The sequence below is a fragment of the Eschrichtius robustus genome, chromosome 3, assembly GCF_028021215.1.
Source record: "Eschrichtius robustus isolate mEscRob2 chromosome 3, mEscRob2.pri, whole genome shotgun sequence".
In the NCBI taxonomy this organism is placed as follows: Eukaryota; Metazoa; Chordata; class Mammalia; order Artiodactyla; family Eschrichtiidae; genus Eschrichtius; species Eschrichtius robustus.
Window position 1 is genome coordinate 180,031,280 of NC_090826.1, and position 17,868 is coordinate 180,049,147.

Consider the following 17,868-nt stretch of genomic DNA (forward strand, 5'->3'; position numbering starts at 1 on the left):
CAGGTCTTCCACTTCGAATGAAACAGCTGTATCTTATTCTTCGTCCCTGCTCTATTTCTACCATAGTTTATACTCTTCACCTCCAAGCATCATGAAAATGTGTGGTCTGCACTGTCTTCACTTGGCTCCTCTTAAATTCGTTATTTAAACGAAGAGTACAAGAGGGGCTTTCGTCACTGGCGCTCACTTTTCCCTGAAATGTCATGGCTGTTTGAGATTGAATCTGGTGACCAATTCCCAGCCCTCTCATGATGGCCGTTCTGTGGAACTGAACACCGTTAACTGCTTCCTTCTGAATACTCGACTCACGAGATCCTGGGACACCTTTTTCCACCAGTGGCCTGGTTTCCTAGCTGCTCCTTTCCCATCTTCTTCACAGGCCCCTCTTTCTCTCCCTGCTCCTTAGTTTCCCAAATTTAGCTTTCCATTCTCGTTCTCCTTCCCAGTGCCTCAGGACACTCTCCTGGGAGCATCCACACCCCCAGTCTCCGTCACTATGAATATTCTGACTCCTGAGCAATTCAGATCCTGTGAGGTCCAAAGCTTATACCATATGGAGGGTCCTCTTTAAGAAACGGAACACAGAATTCTGAATACAAAATTAGTTTAAGAAGTGGATACATACTTAGAACAACAACAACAAAAAAATCCCACAATTTTTAAAAGGCTGACAAATACCACAGTATCATAGAAACCAAAAAAGTAACACATTTTCATTAACTGTCTGACCCAAATCAATATTTTACTCCATTTTCATTAATTGTTTGGTAATATTATAGAGAGACTAGACAGATAAATCAGTCTTTCATCTGGTGTGGTTAGTCAGCTGTTGTGTCTTATTACTGATATTTGGAATGCAAAAAAACCCATAAGACCTCTCACCCAGATGAACTTGCTGTGTGTAATCCTCTTATAGGTTTGTGTCCAATAAATGGAGGAATTCAGATAAAGTTCATTTCTTAAATTCCCTTCAAAATAATTGTGCATTTATTATTATGTTTCAGTATCAAATATATTCATGAAAGAAAAGAACTTCTATTTTGATGAAGCATTAGTAAAAGCCACATCTTTCACTCAAAGTTTTTCACGTCTGGATGATTCTAAGAGTTTTCCACAGAACAACTCGTGGTTCCATACATTCAGACTTTATTCCTCCTCCGTGACCCACATGTTTCTACACCAGGCAACCCGGGACACTTGGCCCTGCCCCTGCACATTGTAACATCAGGTGAGTTGACACAGAGGACCGTACACGTGTGCCTGAAAGCCTTTCCTGAACCAGGATGGCTAGCACCAGGATTGTGAACCTCCCAAACACTTTATTCTAAACCCAAACTAGTGTATCATCATTGCCTTTCAGGCAGATCCCCAAACTCACCCAGCCACTGTCAAGACGGAAAGTGTAGTGGAGGGAAGTCAGAGGAAAAGGGGCAGCAGTCTTAGGCAACTGTGGTTAAAATATCTTATTGTTGCAAATTTTACAAGAGCACATGACCTTGTGAACCCATTGTGAGGGTCCCTCCCAGAGTCATGCCAGTGGGGTGGCCCAAGTTTGTCTAATCCGGATGCACAGCCCCACCTGGCTGTTATGCAAACATCTCATCATTGAAAATGATGTGGCAGCCTTACCTCCAGGCAATAAGACCTTCGCATCCTCTAGTATTCCTTCCGTTACTGGTCACCCATCATTGAGATACCTGAGTCTAAAGGCAAGGAGTCATTATAACAGTTCTCCTTCGATCTCAGATCCAATTAACTGATAAGCGCTACTGATACAATTTATTTCGATCACCACTGTCACTGCTATAAATCAGGGTCCCATCATTTTTTCTGCCTTTCCAACAGCCACCTAACTGGCACCCACTTTGCCAGTCTTACCTCACTGTGACTCACTTCCGTATTCTGCCAGAGAGCTTTCTGAATTAAAAATCCTAACAAGACACCCTCTTGCTTAAACCGTTAATGGACACTCATTATGCACAATTTCCAAGCTTCTTACTCTGGCATATAAATTCCTTCATAACATAGTTCCAGCTTTCTTTTTTTTTTTTTTTCATCTTTATTGGAGTATAATTGCTTTACAGTATTGTGTTAGTTTCTGCTGTATAACAAAGTGAATCAGCTATATGCATACGTATATCACCATATCCCCTCCCTCTTGCGTCTCCCTCCCATCCTCCCTATCCCACCCCTCTAGGTGGTCACAAAGCACCGAGCTGATCTCCCCGTGCTATGCGGCTGCTTCCCACTAGCTATCTATTTTACATTTGGTAGTGTATATATGTCTGTGCCACTCTCTCACTTCGTCCCAGCTTACCCTTCCCCCTCCCCCTCCACGTGTCCTCAAGTCCATTCTCTACGTCTGTGTCTTTACTCCTGTCCTGCCCCTAGGCTCATGAGAACCTTTTTTTTTTTTTTTTAGATTCCATATATATGTATTAGCATATGGTATTTGTTTTTCTCTTTCTGACTTACTTCACTCTGTATGACAGACTCTAGGTCCATCCACCTCACTACAAATAACTCAATTTCGTTTCTTTTTAGGGCTGAGTAATATTCCATTGTATACATGTGCCACATCTTCTTTATCCATTCATCTGTTGATGGACACTTAGGTTGCTTCCATGTCCTGGCTACTGTAAATAGTGCAGCAGTGAACATTGTGGAACATGTCTCTTTTTGAATTAGGTTTTTCTCAGGGTATATGCTCAGTAGTGGGATTGCTGGGTCGTATAGTAGTTCTAGTTTTAGTTTTTTAAGGAACCTCCATACTGTTCTCCATAGCGGCTGTATCAATTTACATTCCCATCAAGAGCGCAAGAGGGTTCCCTTTTCTCCACACCGTCTCCAGCATTTATTGTTTGTAGATTTTTTGATGATGGCCCTTCTGACCGGTGCAAGGTGATACCTCATTGTAGTTTTGATTTGCATTTCTCTAACGATTAGTGATGTTGAGCATCTTTTCATGTGTTTGATGGCAATCTGTATATCTTCTGTGGGGAAATGTCTGTTTAGGTCTTCTGCCCATTTTTGGATTGGGTTGTTTGTTTTTTTGATATTGAGCTGCATGAACTGCTTGTATATTTTGGAGATTAATCCTTTGTCAGTTGCTTCATTGGGATATATTTTCTCCAATTCTGAGGGTTGTCTTTTTGTCTTTTTTATGGTTTCCTTTGCTGTGCAAAAGATTTTAAGATTCATTATGTCCCATTTGTTTGGTTTTGTTTTTATTTCCATTTCTCTAGGAGGTGGGTCAAAAAGGATCTTGCTGTGATTTATGTCATAGAGTGTTCTGCCTATGTTTTCCTCTGAGAGTTTTATAGTGTCTGGCCTTACATTTAGGTCTTTAATCCATTTTGAGTTTATTTTGTGTATGGTGTTTGAAAGTGTTCTACTTTCATTCTTTTACATGTAGCTGTCCAGTTTTCCCAGCACCACTTATTGAAGAGGCTGTCTTTTCTCCATTGCGTACTCTTGCCTCCTATATCAAAGATAAAGTGACCATATGTGCGTGGGTTTATCTCTGGGCTTTCTATCCTGTTCCATTCATCTATATTTCTGTTTTTGTGCCAGTACCATACTGTCTTGATTAGTGTAGCGTTGTAGTATTGTCTGATGTCCAGGAGCCTGATTCCTCCAGCTCCATTTTTCTTTCTCAAGATTGTTCTGGCTATTGTGTTTTGGGTCTTTTGTGTTTCCATACAAATTGTGCAATTTTTTGTTCTAGTTCTGTGAAAAATGCCACTGGTAGTTTGATAGGGATTGCATTGAATATGTAGACTGCTTTTGGGAGTATAGTCATTTTCACTATGTTGATTCTTCCAGTCCAAGAACAGAGAATATCTCACCATCTGTTTGTATCGTCTTTAATTTCTTTCATCAGTGTCTTATAGTTTTCTGCATACAGGTCTTTTGTGTCCTTAAGTAGGTTTATTCCTAGATATTTTATTCTTTTTGTTGCAATGGTAAATGGGAGTGTTTCCTTAATTTCTCTTTCAGATTTTTCATCATTAGTGTATAGGAATGCAAGAGATTTCTGTGCATTAATTTTGTATCCTGCTACTTTACCTGATTCATTGATTAGCTCTAGTAGTTTTCTGGTAGCATCTTTAGGATTCTCTATGTATACTATCATGTCATCTGTAAACAGTGACAGTTTTACTTCTCCTTTTCTGATTTCGATTCCTTTTATTTCTTTTTCTTCTCTGATTGCTGTGGCTAACACTTCCAAAACTATGTTGAATAATAGTGGTGAGAGTGGACAACCTTGTCTTGTTCCTGATCTTAGAGGAAATGGTTTCAGTTTTTCACCATTGAGAACGATGTTGGCTGTGGGTTTGTCACATATGACCTTTATTATGTTGAGGTAAGTTCCCTCTATGCCTACTTTCTGGAGAGTTTTTATCATAAATGGGTGTTGAATTTTGTCAAAAGCTTTTTCTGCATCTACTGAGATGATCATATGGTTTTTATCCTTCAATTTGTTAATATGGTGTATCACATTGATTGATTTGCGTATATTGAAGAATCCTTGTATTACTGGGATAAACCTCCCTTGATCATGGTGTATGATCCTTTTAATGTGCTATTGGATTCTGTTTTCTAGTATTTTGTTGAGGAATTTTGCATCTATGTTCATCGGTGATATTGGCCTGTAGTTTTCTTTTTTTGTGACATATTTGTCTGGTTTTGGTATCAGGGTGATGGTGGCCTCACAGAATGAGTTTGGGAGTGTTCCTGCCTCTGTTATATTTTGGAAGAGTTTGAGAAATATAGGTGTTACCTCTTCTCTAAATGTTTGATATAACTCGCCTGGAAGCCATCTGGTCCTGGGCTTTTGTTTGTTGGAAGATTTTAAATCACAGTTTCAATTTCAGTGCTTGTGACTGGTCTGCTTATATTTTCGACTTCTTCCTGGTTCAGTCTCAGAAGGTTTTGCTTTTCTAAGAATTTGTCCATTTCTTCCAGGTTGTCCATTTCATTGGCATAGAGCTGCTTGTAGTCATCTCTCATGATCCTTTGTATTTCTGCAGTGTCAGTTGTTACTTCTCCTTTTTCATTTCTAATTCTGTTGATTTGAGTCTTCTCCCTTTTTTTCTTGATGAGTCTGGCTAATGGTTTATCAATTTTGTTTATCTTCTCAAAGAACCAGCTTTAATTTTATTGATCTTTGCTATTGTTTCCTTCATTTCTTTTTCATTTATTTCTGATCTGATCTTTATGATTTCTTTCCTTCTGCTAACTTTGGGGGTTTTTTGTTCTTCTTTCTCTAATTGCTTTAGGTGTAAGGTTAGGTTGTTTATTTGAGATGTTTCTTGTTTCTTGAGGTAGGATTGTATTGCTCTAAACTTCCCTCTTAGAACTGCTTTTGCTGCATCCCATAGGTTTTGGGTCATCATGTTTTCATTGTCATTTGTTTCCAGGTATTTTTTGATTTCCGCTTTGATTTCTTCAGTGATCTCTTGGTTATTTAGTAGCATACTGTTTAGCCTCCATGTGTTTGTATTTTTTACAGTTTTTTTTCCTGTAATTGATATCTAGTCTCATAGCATTGTGGTCAGAAAAGATACTTGATATGATTTCAATCTTCTTAAATTTACCAAAGCTTGATTTGTGACCCAAGATATGATCTAGCCTGGAGAATGTTCCATGAGCACATGAGAAGAAAGCGTATTCTGTTGTTTTTGGGTGGAATGTCCTATAAATATCAATTAAGTCCATCTTTTTTAATGTGTCATTTACAGCTTGTGTTTCCTTATTTATTTTCATTTTGAATGGTCTGTCCATTGGTGAAAGTGGGGTGTTAAAGTCCCCTACTATTACTGTGTTACTGTCAAATTCCCCTTTTATGGCTGTTAGCATTTGCCTTATGTATTGAGGTGCTCCTATGTTGGGTGCATAAACATTTACAATTGTTATATCTTCTTCCTGGATTGATCCCTTGATCTTTATGTAATGTCCTTTTTTGTCTCTTGTAATAGTCTTTATTTTAAAGTCTATTTTGTCTGATATGAGAATTGTTACTCCAGCTTTCTTTTGATTTCCATTTTCATGGAATATCTTTTTCCATTCCTTCACTTGCAGTCTGTGTGTGTCCCTAGGTCTGAAGTGGGTCCTTTGTAGACAGCATATATACGGGTCTTGTTTTTGTATCCATTCAGCCAGTCTATGTCTTTTTGTTGGAGCATTTAATCCATTTACATTTAAGGTAATTATCGATATGTATGTTCCTATTACCATTTTCTTAATTGTTTTGGGTTTGTTTTTGTAGGTGTTTTCCTTCTCTTGTGTTTCCCACTTAGAGAAGTTCTTTAGCATTTGTTGTAAAGCTGGTTTGGTGGTGCTGAATTCTCTTAACTTTTGCTTTTCTGTAAAGGTTTTAATTTCTCCATCGAATCTGAATGAGATCCTTGCTGGGTAGAGTCATTTGTTGTAGGTTCTTCCCTTTCATCCCTTTAAATATGTCCTGCCACTCCCTTCTGGCTTGCAGAGTTTCTGCTGAAAAATCAGCTGTTAACCTTATGGGGGTACCCTTGTATGTTATTTGTTGCTTTTCCCTTGCTGCTTTTAATATTTTTTCTTTGTTTTTAATTTCTGATAATTTGATTAATATGTGTCTCGGCGTGTTTCTCTTTGGGTTTATCCTGTGTGGTACTCTCTGTGCTTCCGGGACTTCGGTGGCTATTTCCTTTCCCATGTTAGGGAAGTTTTCAACTATAATCCCTTCAAATATTTTTTTTTGAAAATATTTTGACCGTTTCTTTTTCTCTTCTTCTTCTGGGACCCCTATAATTCGATTGTTGGTGTGTTTAATATTGTCCCAGAGGTCTCTGAAACTGTATTCAATTCTTTTCATTCTTTTTTCTTTATTCTGCTCCCTGGCAGTTATTTCCACCATTTGATCTTCCAGCATACTTATCCGTTCTTCTGCCTCAGTTATTCTGTTATTCTGATTCCTTCTAGAGTACTTTTTATTTCAGTAATTGTGTTGGTCATCACTGTTTGTTTGCTCTTTAGTTCTTCTAGATCCTTGTTAAATGTTTCTTGTATTTTCTCCATTCTGTTTTCGAGATTTTGGATCATCTTTACTATCATTACTCTGAATTCTTTTTCATGTAGGTTGCCTATTTCTTCTTCATTTATTTGGTCTTGTAGGTTTTTACCTTGCTCCTTCATCTGTAACATATTTTTTTGTCATTTCCTTTTTTTTTTTTTTGATGGGTGGTGCTCTATTTCTGTCTTACTGCTTGTTTGGCCTGAGACATCCAGCACTGGAGCTTGCAGGCAGTTGGACAGAGCTGGGTCTTGGTGCTGAGATGAGGATCTCCGGGAGGCCTCACTCCAATTGATATTCCCTGGGATCTCAGGTTCTCTGTTAGTCCAGCAGTTTGGACTCGGAGCTCCCACCACAGGAGCTCGGGCCCGACCTCCAGCCTGGGAACCAAGATCCCACAAGCTTCATGGCGCAGTTAAAAAAAGAAAGGGAGAAAGAAAGAAAAAAAGGAGCAGTACAATATCAAAGAATAAAAAAGGAAATAAAATTAGAAAGATAAAAAAATGTATTAGGAAAAGTAAAACTATAATTGAAACAACTACAGCAAGGTAAAATAAAACCAGAACAGAAAAAAGAAAAAAAAAAAGGGGGGGGAACAAGCCAAAAGGAGAGAAAAATAACGATGTATAAAGAATAAAATAGGGTTTCTCTGGTGGCGCAGTGGTTGAGAATTTGCCTGCCAACGCAGGGGACACAGGTTCGAGCCCTGGTCTGGGAGCATCCCACATGCCGCGGAGCAACCAGGCCCATGAACCACAACTACTGAGCCTGTGCGACTGGAGCCTGTGCTCCGCAACAAGAGAGGCCACGATAGTGAGAGGCCCGTGCACCGCGATGAAGAGTGCTCCCCGCTTGCCACAACTAGAGAAAGCCCTCACGCAGAAACGAAGACCCAACACAGCCAAAAATAAATAAATAAATAAATTTTTAAAAGACCCTGATTTAAAAAAAAATAATAAAAAATAAAATAAAATAAAATTAGAAAAATAAAAGATTTATTAGGAAAAATAAAAATATAAAAGAATCAACTACAATGAATCAACAAGGTAAAACAGAACCCCAATCTAAGAGGAAAAAAGAAAAGAAAAAAAAAAGCCTTGGCTATGGAGGTGGAGTTTAGGTGGGTGTGGAACTTAGGCAGGGGCAGGGTTTAGGGTGGGGCAGGACCTAGGCGGGTGGGGGGAGAAACGTTCAAGCGTGGGGCGGGGCCTCTGCTTAGGACCTGTGCGGAAGGGGAGAGGCAGCATGTGGAAAGGAGGGCCTCTGAAGTGTGGAGTTCCCGAGTTTGGAGGTAGGGCCCTGAGTGAGTGTGTGGGTGGAGTTTAGGCCCAGTGGGGTTGGAGGGGGTCTCAGAGGGGGTCTCTGAGTGGAGAGGTAGGGCCCTGGGTTGGGGGGAGGGTGTAGGGGCGGGGCTTGGGCTCTTAGCGGCAGGAGGGAGGCTCCGAGGGCAGAGGATTAGGCCCGGGAGCTGAACAGGCCTCCCAGTGCCCAAGTGGACAGGGAAAGCACTGGCCCCATCCCTTCTGTTCCTTCGCACCCCTCCCCCAGGGTCTCCCCCATCCCTGCTGGACCCCTAATCGTGGGTGGGCCTCTCTGGGTGTAGGAATTCCTCCCCTCCCCCAGCCACCCCACAGGAGTGCCAGTCCTGGACATCCGGCCTTTACTTTTGCCTCCCTTTCCCTCCCTCCCACTCCCTCAGGACCCATGCGGCTGGAGGAGGCCTAGGTGGGCAGAGGATCAGGCCCGGGATCTCAGCAGGTCCCTGGGGGCCCAGGTGGGCAAGGGAAACCTGGCCATGCTCCCTTTTGCTCCTCTGCCCTCCCAGCGGTTCCTCAATTTCCCCCTTCGGGCGTGGGATCCCTTCCCCTCCCCCAGCCGCCACTCAGGGGCGCCAGTCACGTCCCACCTCCACTTCTCCTCCCCCTTCACTCCCCCCATGCCCCACGTCCTACCCGGTCGCTGGGGGTTCCTCCCGTCCCCTTAGGTGTCCGTGGTCCCCCACCAGTGCCTGGTAGGTGCCTTAGTTGTGAGGAGATGTGAATTCCGCATCCTCCTAGTATTCCATCTTGACTCCGCCTCTCTGCTTGCTTTTTGAGCCTCACCTCTCATCTACTGTCTACCCCTCATCTCTACACCATCCTACATTCCAATAATACTAAAATATTATAATTGGCTACACCATGCTCAAGTATTTATATCTGTTGCTCCTTCTGCCAGAAATATCACCCCCTGAACAACTTGGTTAAACTCCTCTGGTCTTTTGACTTCCTTTCCAAGATACCTTTTTTGACCACTGACACCACTCTTTATCCCTCTAACCTGAGTCAAGACTCACCAGGTGAACCTATTCTGTACCTTTATTAGGGTATGAATCATGTATTATAATTAATATCCATATTCATATTAAAAAATCCATTAATAATCCAGCTTTGGTGGGTGCAAGGCTCTGACACCTGGAGAGGACTGTGACGGTTTTAGGTTTGTTGTATAACAACAAATATCTTGTTAAATGTTCCATGAGAGTTGATAATAATCCAGAATTTCCCATGAAGGCAGAAGCTATGTAACTTACATAAATTCAAATTTTTTTAAATCTCAGAGATCATCAGAATACCTGCTCAAATATCTTTATGCTCTTTAAGCTCCTTATTTGACCGCAAGTCATCTTGTTCAACAAGATCAGGAACAAAGTGGGGAATCATAAAAATAAATACATAAGTAAAAAAGTAAGTGTTACCTAAAATATTTTTTCTCTGAGTATGACTCTGTGATTTCGATTTCAGCTTTGTCACCTTTGTCTTTTGACTTTATACCCACCGTAAAAATTCTACAAATTACAGTTCCAGTTTCTTTAAAGTGAATGAGAACTAAAAGAAATAGTCTGAGTGCAGAAATTCTTCCAGATTTTTATTTTCCAAGCATGGGAGCCCAGTCTAGTTGTGGGGTCATCACATAGACTATTGACAGTAATTCCCTACATTTTCTGACCTTGGGTAAGGACAAGTTCAGCTATTTAGAGCAACAGGCACACCAGCTTTCCTGTGGTGCCCTCCTAATGCCTCTCAGGTGACCCTGGATCTGTGGGCTCTGGGTTCAGAGAGAGGAGTCACCTTGTGACCGGCTTTTAACCCCAATTAACTCCCATTAGCCCCAGCCCCATCTAAGAAGAAGATGTAACTACCCTGTTATTACCATCACGCAAAAGGTAATAAGCTTTCTAGTCATTCTGAGCCATAAAGCGTAAAGATGTCCACATTTAACAGAGGGGGCTTGACAAGCAGCACAGGTGTTTTCAAAACTGGGCACTTCCAAGCAGAGGCCTGGTCATAGCCAAGCATGCCAACCTTTGGCTACTGCTTCACCCAGACTTAATTGCACGGCACCTACTTAGCAATTCATCTTTGTTGAGTCTTTTCAAAGCATTCAATGTGGTCTTCATTGAATCAACTCTCTATTCCTGCCCTGATTTTATTTGTTTGTGTATTATTTAATCAAATAATGCATTAACAATAATAAGTAAAACTTAAAGAAAAAAGGAAAAAAATCTGTCTCTTGATAAACATACAGCTCTTTTGGTATGAGGAGATGAGCACTAGCAACAAAAGATTCAATATTGCAGACATCAGACAGTATGTTAAAAAAATAGAGAAAGTGGAAAAACTCATAGAGGCCTTTGATTGGAGTTTTGTTAAGAGAATATCTAGACTGACTTTTAAGATGACTTTTAAGATAGCGACACCCACACGTAGTTATCCAACATCGTGTTGTATTAAAATCCTGAAAGAACTGAGAGCTAAATAGAAAAGATGGAGGTGGCCCATTTATCCTCAAAGCATAAATTTCTAAGAGTTTAAAATACCATTCAAATGCAAATATAAAATAAACACATATTGACAAAATCATTGTACTTTTTAATAAGGGAACCAGGGCTTCCCTGGTGGCACAGTGGTTGAGAATCTGCCTGCTAATGCAGGGGACACGGGTTCGAGCCCTGGTCTGGGAAGATCCCACATGCCGCGGAGCAACTGGGCCCGTGAGCCACAACTACTGAGCCTGCGCGTCTGGAGCCTGTGCTCCGTAACAAGAGAGGCCGCGACAGTGAGAGGCCCGTGCACCGCGATGAAGAGTGGCCCCCACTCGCCACAACTAGAGAAAGCCCACACACAGAAACGAAGACCCAACACGGCCAAAAATAAATAAATAAATAAATAAATAAATAAATAAATAAATAAATAAATAAATAAATAAAGTGTAAAATTTATTAAAAAAAAAAATAAGGGAACCAGCAGGTTAGTAAAGGTGTTTCAAAAGAGAATGAGAGAGCCTGAACTACTCACAATCAATTAAAGATGCTAAAATATAATTACAAAGTTATATATGAAACTAATTAATGTCCTAGAGAGTACTACAGCCATATTCTTTTCTTCCAGAAACAAATCCACTGCTTCCCCAAAGGACAAAGTTCATTGGCAATTTATCAATCATCTACCTTCACTGAGTCTAAATCCTGATCAACAATAGGTAGTCAATCAAACAGTGGTTCATTCCCCCAGAGCAGGGGTTGGCAAAAGTTTTCTTTAAAGTGCCTGATAGTAAATATTTTAGTATTTTTGTGCCATATAAAATCTCTGTCACATATTGGTTTCCTTTTCTTACTTTTTAAAAATGTAAAATCCATTATTAGCTCAAGGGCTGAACAAACAGGCCTTGGTCTGGACCTCACCTGTGGGCTATAATTTGCCAAATCCCTGCCCTAGAAAATAAAATAATCCTTGAATGAACCTGTTGCACAAGCTCTAGTGTGACACTGAAAAACAACTTGCAGTCTTCCCTTGCCTTTCTTCCAAGATTTGGGTAATTTGCTAATCACAGAAATGAGGTAGCAGAGGCAAAAAAAGTTGATTAGCCCAGAGCTCTAACGCAAGATGCACAGCTGGGACTGCACTGTGACTTCAGTGCCCTGTTCTCTCATCTCTCGTAATCACGTATATGTACACAATACACACACACACACACACACACACACAGTGACAGTTTTGATAAACTATTTTTTTAAAGACTTTATTTTACTTACTCATTTTATAATGTGATCCATAAGATGTTTAATAAGAAATTCAGTTGGCATTGTTTTCCATATTGCTATATTGGGTAGTTGTAATCATAGTCTATTCTACATGCAAAAAAAAGTCAATGCCAGTTGAAGGGTCAAAGCTAAAAGAGAAGAGAGAAGAACCAAGAAGGAAGGAATAAAAGGAAAGGAAGAAACTCTGACTTGGAAAGAGCAATAAAGATATTTTATCCCTTCAAGAGAGTTGTCAGGGTCTAGTAAGGAAAACAGAAACAATTCTGGGTAGGTTGAAAAGAGGAAATCTAATACACAGAACTAGTTATCAAAGTGATGTCTGAGCTGAAAAGCTAAGCAAAGGATGGTGATGAAACACAGAGATTAACATCAACTGGAAGCGCTATTGTCTTAGGGCTAGAGGCACACAAGAGGAGGGGGTGTTAACAGATCTCAAGAGTCCGAAGTGTCTTTTGGGGCCAGAACACCACGTGAAGGTTGACTGGTAGAAGTTGGAACCACAGAAGGAAGGCCATCTTTGGAGGCATGGAAAAGACGCAGTCCCTGATGGAGACACCACCCAAGACAGAGAGGGGGAAACACTCTGGAGTCTCCCCTCCCCCTCCCCCTACCAATCCCTGTCTGTGGCGCCCATGGACCAACCTTCCAAGTGCATAAAAAAAAAGAAGAAGGAAGGAAGGTAAATATGGAAATAGAAGTAGGGAAGAAACATGAACCAAAGGAGAATTAAGAGAGAAGAAAGCACGGTGCACAATAAAGCAAGATTCTTGAGAGTAAGCCTTCATTTCTGTACGATAGAAGTTGCCAGCCCCTAATAAACCACCCAATTTAATCTATGAAAGACACGGTGTTAAAAAAAGAAAAAAACTATAAAATATACATAACTCATTAATGTCAAACATATCTATCACTACTAACATTATAATTATCAGACACTATTAAAAAATCTAAATGTGCATAATGAAAAAGAATACCGTTATATTTCCCTGAATTTGCATTTTCAAGTAATTCTAAATCGTAAGTATAATAACAAAATTATTATGCTGAATTACTTTTATTAAACCTACAATATGAAGTACAAAGGTACTTAAATCCAAGTAAAGGGCTTAATGAAAATTCTTATTTTATGAAATGCATCTATTATGAAACTATATTTGAGTTATTTAAAACTGTTGTTGAAATTAGGCTTCTTAAATATTTTGAGAATGCGACCGAACTTATACACAAACAATTATAATGTCCCATGAATTTAAAATAATATTCAGCAGTAATTAAACTATACAGATTTTTAAATATAACCATTTTTGAATGTGAACAAACTTAGCGAGTTTTATTAAGCAAGCGTATTTCAGAAACATGCCTTGGGAAAAATACAATTTCTTGGGGATATGAAATATAAGAAAATAATTGAGGAACTTTTAGAAAGTCCCTGAAAAATTTTAACTGTATAACTCTTTTAACTTAAGGTTACTTTTCTTTCAAGATTAAAATGTTGAACTTAGAAAAGTAGCAACTTTTCAACAAAACATGCAACGTACTGGTTGTGAAGAGCTATGCTATACATTATGCAAATTTAATTTTACCCTTGCTGTAACACTGAATAAATGCACATACTGTGTCATAATGAAGCATTTCTTCTTAGTACTATTCTAAACTTACCGTACAACTCAGCCATCAGTAAACCGTTCTTTAATATATTACAAGTTACAAGTATTTGTTAATACCAAAGGTTTAATTAATTAATTCTATATCACAATGCTTAAAATAATATTTCTTACCTCACTGTTTTCACTTACTGGAAGGATATGAGATGTTATCCTATTTTGAAGTTAACAAGTTGGCCTACTATAATCCCATAGATGTCAGAAGACACAAGACTCCTGAATCTGAAACAAAAGATGTTATTAGTCATAGTAAAAGCAGTAGGCAAAGTATCAGAACCCTTGAGTCCCCCCTCCCACAGGTGCAGAGAGCTGGGTGACACCTGCATACTCAATGGTTTGTGTCACAAGAGAGAAAGCCTGAGCTTAGGGAACCTGAATCTTTATAACGGGCAGTAAACATGCTTATCCTTTGCTCTGGAGAGAGACACACTATTTTCCAAAGCTGTTTGCAAAAATAGTCAGTGCTTCTGCTTACAAGGTGGGCAGAAATGTGAGAGGCCCATGGAGAAATGTCTCCCAACAGCTACCCAAAGCCTGGAAGATAACTAGTCTCATTACAGGGAACACAGGGAAAATGCTCAGACATCTTTGCTCTGTGCACTGTGAATGCAGAGCTGCATCTGAACTTGCAGGAAGCCATTCCCTGAGAGCAGGAGGTAATAATCAACAGAGAAAAGACAACAGTCATCTTTCATCAGAGACGATACTCTCCGTAAAAGTAAGTCAAAGTATATTACTTTGTATAATGGGATTTTTCTCTTTGGAAGCTCTTCAGCAAGCTGCCTACGAATGGATAAGAGAAGCGCCCTAGAAAAGAGGCCCATGTTTTCTAAAGATGGAAATACTTGGGGTTAAACAGATGGTATTTAAAATAAGTGTCACAAGTGAGATGACTCAACTGAAACTTCGCTGCTTGATCTGCTGTTTGCTGTCTTCTAAAAAGAAGTCATCATTTCAGATCTTAAATGTACCAAATATAGTTTCAGTTGTGTCACACCCCTTGCGGCTCCATATTTCAGTTATGCAATATTGCGGTGGAACAACGCTGCCCACTTGAAATTCAGCTTCATTTACTGTGTTGCTGTAGTCCTGAGAACCCTCTGAGTAGACATCAAAGCAATCATTCCATTTCTGCTTAAATCAATGTGTGTCTATTGGGAGTAATACTAAATTCTGGTGCTATACAAATTTTTTAACTAATTAAAAAAAGCTCTGGGCTAATCAACAGTTTCCACTATAAGTGGCACAGGACACCTCCTTATGAATCCACTAATTCATCAAGTACACAGATGTAATTTATGCACACAATAAATAAACTGTAGAGTTAGAAGTTTTAAAGAAAACCATAATCAAAACAATACATTAAAATCACTGATTTTTCTTTCTTTTTTTTTTTTTTTTTGGCCTCATTTAAAAAAATTGTGCTACCTCTACTCCAACCCTAACAAAAATCTCCACAAAATAGGGAAATATCTTAAGTAACTTGATATACTGTTGTATAATATAAATGTTTAAGACTGTGCACCAGACTGCTTACTATAAGAGTGCTTTATTTTGCTTATTATTTTGCTATTAATTCCTTCCTGCAGAGTTTTTACTCTCATCTACCTAATCTATTGTTGGAGTATAAGAATCATTCAAGTTGACAAGATAAAGTAAAAAAGCAGTTACTGCTCCAATTCATCATCCATCCATCCATGCATCCATCCATCCATCCATCTACCCACCCACCCATTTTTCCAGTCATCTATATAGTAATCCTTTCAACCATTAATTAATCCAGCAAATAATTAACTGTAGATAGAGTTGCTTCATAACTGTGGTTCATAGAAAAGTGAGTAGGGACTTCTCCCAATGGGTTAAATAACATGTTGCTTTCACTGATCATATAATAGGGAAATTATTACAGGAATGCAATGATAGAAGGCCCTGCATGTGAGTCAGCTGGGATAGAGCAGAGAGTTTAAGAAAGTGAGAAAGAATGTGTGTGTGCGTATGTGCCTGTCTGGAACAGGAAGAGCCTCAGAAGGGGTTAAGACTTAGCCTTTCAATGCAGGGGGTGTGGGTTTGATCCCTGGGCAGGGAGCTAAGATACACCATGCCTCCGGGACAAAAAACCAAAACAAAAACAGAAGCAATATTGTAACAAATTCAATAAAGACTTTGAAAAGGGTCCACATCAAAAAAATCTTAAAAAGAAATCTAAAGAATAAGTTAGGCTTAAACCAATACTAAAAACCTACCAGATACGATGATGGGATATAAAAGGTGTTGGGGAAAAAAAAAGAGGGCGAGCGAGCACTGTGAGTTTCGAAAACCTCAGTGCCCAGCCAGCTCCATGCTTGAGTGAACTTACAGTCTCATCCTATCTCTATTCACAAGGGGTCTTCAAGGCTAATGGTCTTCTCATTTCTGTGGCTGAATCTGAAAATGGAGACATATGGCAGCCCCAGAAATTCTACCACTCCTCTCCCCAACCAACACCTAATAAGCCAAGATTGTAGGACCACACAGAAGAGGAGTAGAACTTCTCCTTTTGGCTTTGCTTTGTTGCCTGCTGATGTGCCACAAGTTAGAGGTATTAATATTCACACATTTCAGAAATGCTTATTGAATACTTGCTATGAGGTATGCAAGGCACTCGTTTCTAGGGAGACAAAAATAAATAGGGTGGATAGAACACCTGCCTCTTTGGAAAGTACAGCTTAGCAGCAGAGAGAAAACTAAATAAGCCAGGGGCTTCCCTGGTGGCGCAGTGGTTGAGAATCCGCCTGCCAATGCAGGGGACACGGGTTTGCGCCCTGGTCTGGGAAGATCCCACATGCCGCGGAGCAACTAGGCCCGTGAGCCACAACTACTGAGCCTGCGCATCTGGAGCCTGTGCCCCGCAGCAAGAGAGGCCACGACGGTGAAAGGCCCGCGCACCGCGATGAAGTGGCCCCGCTTGCCGCAACTAGAGAAAGCCCTCGCACAGAAACGAAGACCCAACACAGCCAAAAATAAATAAATAAATAAAATGCTGGCTTAACTCCTAGAGAGTTTCAAAAAAAAAAAAAAAAAACTAAACAAGCCCAATAATATTTTCTATTAAAGGGAAAGGATAGAGTTCATAGAAGGATATGTCAGTCTTTGACAGGGATGGAGGGCTCGAATAAATCCTTCCAACAGGCATCTACCATTCTGTGTGCCAGAGTGGGGAGGTAGCTCGTCAAGGGGTTTAAGCAACAAAGAAACAAAATTAAAATTTTCTTTTAGAAAGATGCCTGAAGTGTTGAAATGCCTTGGAAATGAACAACACTTTCACTTCTAGGTGTTAAATGTTTATGTATAATCTCGTCAACGTAAAAGTGTTCACCCAAATATTCTATAACTTTGATCTCCTTTCTACATGCAAGGTACAAGCATCTGTAGGGCAAGAAACTTTCCTTTCACCAAGTAGTGGGACAGAGCTTCATACACAGTAAACACATTCTAAATACTCTTGTAATGTCTAATCCAAACCCAGAAAATACAACACACTGAAGCTGGCAGTGTCTGTTTGCTTTCTGTAGACAATAAATAAGTTCATCACAGACCCTAAAAGTGGTTACAAATATGGTTGACATGATTATAAGACCTTGATTTTGTAAGACTTTCATGTTCCATATGCCACGGAATTAAAAAATTATGTCAAAGTTTGACTAAAATTCTGTAACCAGCTCCTTAAAAATATCAAGCAACCTCCCTTCTGACTATTTCCTTGGTCTACACTGGAGGAAGGTGGGTTCGTGGATGGGGAAATCAACTAACACTTTTCACAGAGTAAACTAGAACCTCTCCAGGTCATCTTCAGACGGAATTCTGTGGCACCCACATATGTATTTTAGAATGAGGACAACTTCCTACCTGACTGCGCCACATCAAAATTCATACCATTGTGGGGGGGGGGGAGGGGAAATTCACCTCTGAACTTTCACCCAGTTAAATGTCTAACTATGGCAAGAAGTGAAAGAGCACCTGGTGGAAAATCAAGGCTTGCTGCTAATTAGCATCTCCACAATTGCCCCCACGGGAGTCGGGTGGCCAAT